This window comes from Lepidochelys kempii, chromosome 7 (assembly GCF_965140285.1).
Source record: "Lepidochelys kempii isolate rLepKem1 chromosome 7, rLepKem1.hap1, whole genome shotgun sequence".
Taxonomy (NCBI): domain Eukaryota; kingdom Metazoa; phylum Chordata; order Testudines; family Cheloniidae; genus Lepidochelys; species Lepidochelys kempii.
This window is the reverse complement of record NC_136386.1, coordinates 58,397,548-58,403,547: the sequence shown is the minus strand read 5'-3', so window position 1 is coordinate 58,403,547 and position 6,000 is coordinate 58,397,548. Positions and strand designations below refer to the sequence as shown.

At 46.3% G+C, this 6,000-nt stretch overlaps 1 protein-coding gene across 1 annotated transcript in view; it reads left to right on the top strand.

Moving 5' to 3' along the window:
- Window positions 1-1,328: 1,328 nt before the first annotated feature.
- Window positions 1,329-6,000, top strand: part of FRMPD2 (FERM and PDZ domain containing 2) — a 128,878-nt gene continuing 124,206 nt past the window's right edge. Inside the window, exon 1 of the mRNA XM_078853925.1 lies at window positions 1,329-1,433. The gene's annotated coding sequence lies outside the window, so the exon portion shown is untranslated. The remainder of the gene's footprint in view (window positions 1,434-6,000) is intronic.

Here is a 6,000-nt window from a genome sequence, read left to right as displayed (position 1 = left end):
GTCTTGACTCATGTCTGCCTTATAACTGGACTGCAAGGGCTAGCTAACAGTCACCTTTGGGTAGTTTATTAATATAAATTTTGGGCTTTCATCTATATGGTCTGTGTTGTATCATGTCTTCATTCTGGTGTGTCATCAATTTGAAATCCATCCAATGTACTCTCTGTGGGTATTCTTTAAAAAGAAGGCCCTGGCCATGCTGCAAGAACTTTAAAGATGCCATGGTTCTTTTCACAAGAGCCAGGTTTGCCTCAGTATGCTTCACTCCTTCCCACAGTGCTGTGCAGAAAGCTGTGCACCAGTTGTCTATCTGGTTGTTCTACCCCAGAGGTGGCTGCATTTTGGTGGTTGTGTAGGTATTTGGGGATGAAAGATATCTATTGATGTAACTTTTATTTTAATTCTCCAAAATAAATCGCCTGTTTTACACCATTCAACTCAAACCAGAAGGAAACTACTCAAAGACTGAAGAAATGAAATAAAATGCTAAAGGAAATATATTTTGGAAGAGTTTAAAAAAACAATGAATGTGAGGGTTTGATTGAATCAGTCCAAGAAATCCTTCTCCTATGTTGCTATCTCCTCTCTACACTCTGGTGCTCACCTCAGAGCTGCTTTGCAGGAAGCTTCCCTGCTTTCACATCCCTTCCTCTTTATGTGCACCAGTCCCAAGTCAGACCTGTCCTGTGGTATTACAGGGTTTTCCTTGATTTTTCTCTTCTTATTTTGAGCGTTGCATTGCAATCCAGTCAGTTGTTTTCCCTTGTAACTTTCACTCGTTTTTTCTCCTAGGAAGTGTCTCAAAAGCCCTCATCGGTGTCCTTCAGGACTGACGATTTTCCTGATCATAAAAGAAAGATTCTCTACCTTAGGCTGTCAGTCGGCTCTTTGGTGCATAGTCTCCCTCTTTGGACCGGCTGTGGTCTGAAAGAGACATCAGCCTGCAGACCGGCTGCTGAGCTTTGGAGCTAAGGCTGCCTTGTGCGTCAGGTAATCCAATTGAGTTCTTACATGCCCACGGCCCCACAGATTCCCATTCAGCCAGCTGCTAAATGCCGACTGCTTCAACTGGAAGGTGAACTGTCAAAAAAACAAAAACAAAAAAGAGGGAAAGAAAAAAGAGAGAAGCGTAAACAACATGCAGCAGCCATGTCGTTGCCCTCAACTCCAACCCAGGAGGTACTAGGCTGGGCGTGCAACTGAGAGAAGGGAACTTATTGTTCACTTGCTTAGCCACTTGCCAGAGTACTCAGTGCTTAGTTACGAAACATAAACAAAGCAGCAAAAAGAAAGAAAGAAAGAAATCAAAAAACAAACCAACCCTGCACTTCACTGGGAAGTTTGTGTCTATGAAGACTTAGGCTACAGGTTTCAGGGAAAGATATCCGAGATTTTGGACTATTTTGGATGCAGCATCTGTCCAGCTGTTGCAGGTAGTTTCTTGTATGTTTCTTTTCATACCATTATTGATTAAATAAGAATTAGGAGGCTTCCTCGCTTAGGACAGCAGTATTTAATAGCTACCCTCGCTTTTAGAATAAAGATCATTTCTTTTCTCCCATACCATTAGCTGCTTTGATTGTACAGGACGGTTGCTTGTATTAAACACAGTAATTTAGGATGGCCAGATTTTGCTCAGCTCCTACTGATTTCAAGAGAAGTTGGAAACATCCATCCCAGGGCTGAATCTGGATATAAATCTTTAAAGTGAAGGAAAAGAAATTGCTGGATGGTGTTTGTTCTTTTGGCACAGATAATGCTGAATATTTTTGCATTTATATGACATAACTCAAAAAGTTCCATAAAACCATTTTAAGTTATATTTGCTGGTCTCAGGACCCACAATATAATAATAATAATAATGACGGTAGCTCATCTGTCAGACTCAATGGGAGACTCTATTATCACTGTTCATGGACTTGTAATGCACAATAATTTTTTTTAACCCTTATACTACAGACCCGAGAAAGGGAGGATGTGTTTTCTAGAGGGTAGAGCACAAAGGGCACCAGAACTCTCAAGTTCTGTTTCTATCTCTGCTACTGTCTCACTACTTGGCCTTGGGAAAGTCACTTAACTGCTCTGAACCTCAGTTTCTCCATCTGTAAAATAAGGCTAATCCTTATTTTCAAGGATATTGTGAGGTATACCTAATAAGTGTAAAACTTTTTGAAATCTTTAGATGAAAGATCCCAAAGGAGTGCAACTAATAATCATGCTTAGCTCTTAACTCTTATATCCAAAGATCTCAAAGTACATAACCAAAGACAGTAAATCTCATGGTCCCCATTCTCAGATGGAGATACTAAGGCGTAGAGACTTTCCCAAGCTCACACAGCTGATTGCAAAGCCAAGAATCCTTGTCTCCTGACTCGTAGTCCAGTATGCTATCCAGGGGATGACACCACCGCATTACAAAGAATTATTACGATAAAGGTGTTGGTAAAAGACAGTAGCCTAGAGGGAAGAGAGGTGGATCTTCTGATGCATAAAAATCCACAAATGGAAAAGAGAAATAATACTGCACTATGTGAGTTCTACTGCCCTTTCACAGCTGGCCTTCTAGAGACAGGGAGCAAATCTCTGAAGGGTTAATCTTGGCATGCATTAGCAAGTGGATTTAGCTGATGGCCTACAGGTAAATAGGTTGCTTCAAAGGTTCTCCTTTTACACCTGCTCTTTATGAGAGATGTTTGGAGAAAATAAAACAATGACAGGAGCCAGTCCCTAGTAGACAGACATTCTGAGAGGACTTTGGAATTAATGCCATTTCCCCTTAGGTATTGGGCCAAAGGGAAGGTGGGAGGAAACTGATTTTTAAAGGCACAGATGTTTTCTATTTCCCCTATCATGATGGCACTAAAGGGCATTGTTCTGGGGATAATTTCAACCTCTGCAATGTATTTTACCTTCAACTACTAATATGTACCATCTTTCTTAGCTGCGTCTTAACTTGGTTTTTGTTTGAGAATTAACTTGGGAGTTTTTAATTATTAAAAATGTCATACACGAACAGGAAACCCAAGAAGAATGTGATAGTTCTGATGTTTTGAAGATATATAGTATCAATTTTAAATCATTTTTAAAATGCTGAGCTTTTAGGACCAGATTCACCTGTGCGCTCTGGAGGCTTTGACATTCCAAAGCTGCACAAAGCTGCTAGAAAATACTGGACAACTGAGCTGGGTTTAGAGCTGACTTGCATTGCTACAGTGGAGCACGGTGGCTGGAATGTTTGACTCAGTTTCTCCATCTTTCTCATCCTCACATTCACAGGGAGCTACATTTGTTAGAGGAACAATTATGCATTACTTTTAATTCAAAAACTAATTAATAGATTTGTAATTTTTTGGAACATTCATTCTACTCTCAAAGAGCATGTTCTCTAATTTGGGGAGGATATGGTATTTTTAAATATATAAAAAAGAGATTGAATGTCTGCTTCAAGTACAAAACTTAACTCAACTGTGAAGCCAGGACTGGCACCTCCGTAATATAGGACATAGAGAAGGCCAGGTTAACATCTTAGATCACTTCTAACTGGGACCACTGTAACATAAGAAATAACTCACCCAATCATTACCTTTTCTCTAGAGCTAATTTGCATGTTGCAGCTCTATAGGTTGTAATGAGACAGTAGTGTGGAACTTTTCTTCTTTCCAGGGGTGAAAGTAGCTTAAAGGACTTGCTGGTACTCCGGAGTCCAAAGGAGGGGGCGGGGCCTCAACTGGAAGAGGCATGGCCTCTACCAGAAGAGGCGGGCCCTTTAAATCCCCAGGCCCTTTAAATTCCTGGGCCCTTTAAATCAGGATTTAAAGGCCCGGGGCTATGGTTCTGGTAGCAGCAGCTGGGAGCCTTGGGCCCTTTAAATCACCCCCTGAGGTCCCAGCTGCAGAGGTGGCTGGGACCCCTGGGACTTGGGGGCAATTTAAAGGAGGAGATTTAAAGGGCCCGGGGCTCTAACTGCCACTACCGCAGCAGAGCCCCAGGCCCTTTTAAATTGCCGACAGAGCCCCGGGGGTCCAGGGCAGGGCCCAGGGATCTGGCTGCTGCTACCTTCCAGGGCCCTTTAAATTGTCCCCGGAGCCCTGCTGCCGGAGCCGTGGGGTAGTGGCGACGGGACTCTGGTGGCTATTTAAAGGGCCTGGGATGTGGAGGGAGGGGTTGCAGGTTGTGGGAGGGAGTTTGGGGATGGAAGGAGGTGCAGGGGTGAGAGCTGTGGGGTGAGGCTGGGAATGGGTTTGGGGTGTGGCTGGGGATGAGGGGTGCAGGGGTGTGGTAGGGGGCTCAGGGCTGAGGCAGAGGATTAGGGTGCGGGGGGATGAAGGCTCTGGCTGGGGCTGGAGGTGAGGGGTTTAGGGTGTTGAAGAGCTCAGGGCTAGAGCAGAGGGTTGGGGTGTGGGGGGATGAGGGCTCTGGCTCGGAGTATGGGCTCTGGGGTGGGGCAGGGCTGGGAATGAGCTTGGGGTACAGGTAGGCTGCCCCGGGACTGGAGCCAGAGAGGAGGACTCCCCCCAGCCCTCTCCCCACCGGCAGCAGCGAGCTCTGGGGTAGGGGCCCCCTTCTCCCCCCCGGCAGCATATTCACCCCCACCGCTGTCACTGCATGTGCTCCTAGGGCCCCTCTCAGGTCCAGGAATCTCCCTCACCTCTTCTGTGATGGGTGCTGGGGGGGTTGCCATCACATGTGCACCTCGTCCCCTGCTGCTGCCGCCCCTCATTGTGGCCTCACTGGGGGTGGGGGATGGGACTGCCCCTTGCCCAGCATGGAGCAGAAGTGGTGACCGCAGGTGGGGGGTGGGGTGGCTGTACTGGTGGAGGGTCCCTCCAGAAAATGAAAGGGTCTGGGGGGAAGGGCAGCCTGCCCTGGCAGTAGGGGATAGGGGGCACTAGGACCCTGCGGCGGCAGTTGATGCAGGGAGGCAGCATGGAGCTGCAGGGGATGCTCTGCCCAGGGACTCAGGGAGGCAAGGGGGCAGCAGGGAGAGGGCCAGGGGACACTCGGGGGAGGCATGCGGGGGGCGGCAGCAGTGGGAGACCTGGCCCCAAACATTGGTGGAGCCGGGTCCCTGGGCCCTCAATATTGCTGGAGCCATGAGCCCATATAACGCACCTCTGCTGCTTTCTGGTACATCGTACTGGGGTGAACCGGCTTACTTTCACCTCTGCTTCTTTCATATGGAAATAGCAACGTTGACAAGTTAATAGAAAGGTGTGAAATCCAGTCGAGGGCTTCAGGAGATGCAGAGTGCACCTTTTTGATACCTCCTGGAAATGAAAAGATGGGGCACTTGTTCACAGTGTGTCCAATGGTTGGGAGGTCTCCACATTCACACCTGTGGCAAATCCTTGATTTTCCATTTGTGCATGTAACAGTCTAATATGGTTGATGGTTGTCCAGTGTCTTCACCAGAGCGAGAAACCAGCCAATTAGATATGAGTGTGAGACTGAACTCGTGTGTTGAGAGGTCTCATTGATAGATGAGTTGACCTCCAACTGGCACTGGTCCTTAAAGGCCCCATAGTTGCATGCTAGCTTGTACAGCCGTGGTATAACAACCCCTATGGCACCGCTGCACTTGAAGCAGCAAGAACATTGCAGTCTTGAGCACCAAGAGGTTTCAGCATCATTTGAAGCTGTCTCTTCTGAGAGTGTAAACTTCAAAACAAAGCAGAATCGATTGTTTCCTGAGCTAGCTCTATTCCTGAGAGCCTGATTTAAGTCCTAAGCAGATTCCTTCCACCTCCATCCACTGCCCCACCTCCACATCCAGCTCCAGACATTTTCTTTTAAATTATAAGCATTTAATTTGTGTATGTATAAATTTGAATTGACTGATTTTTATACTTGCAAAAATTGTGTGTATTCACATTTATCAATATGTCTCAAACCTATACACTTAATGGTGGAGGCCCTGGTAGTGACTTCAGAGTTATGGCTGAGTCTGGACTTCCATCCTTGCCCTGTTTTTTACCCCCTCTAACTTTGAACTGGAGTATC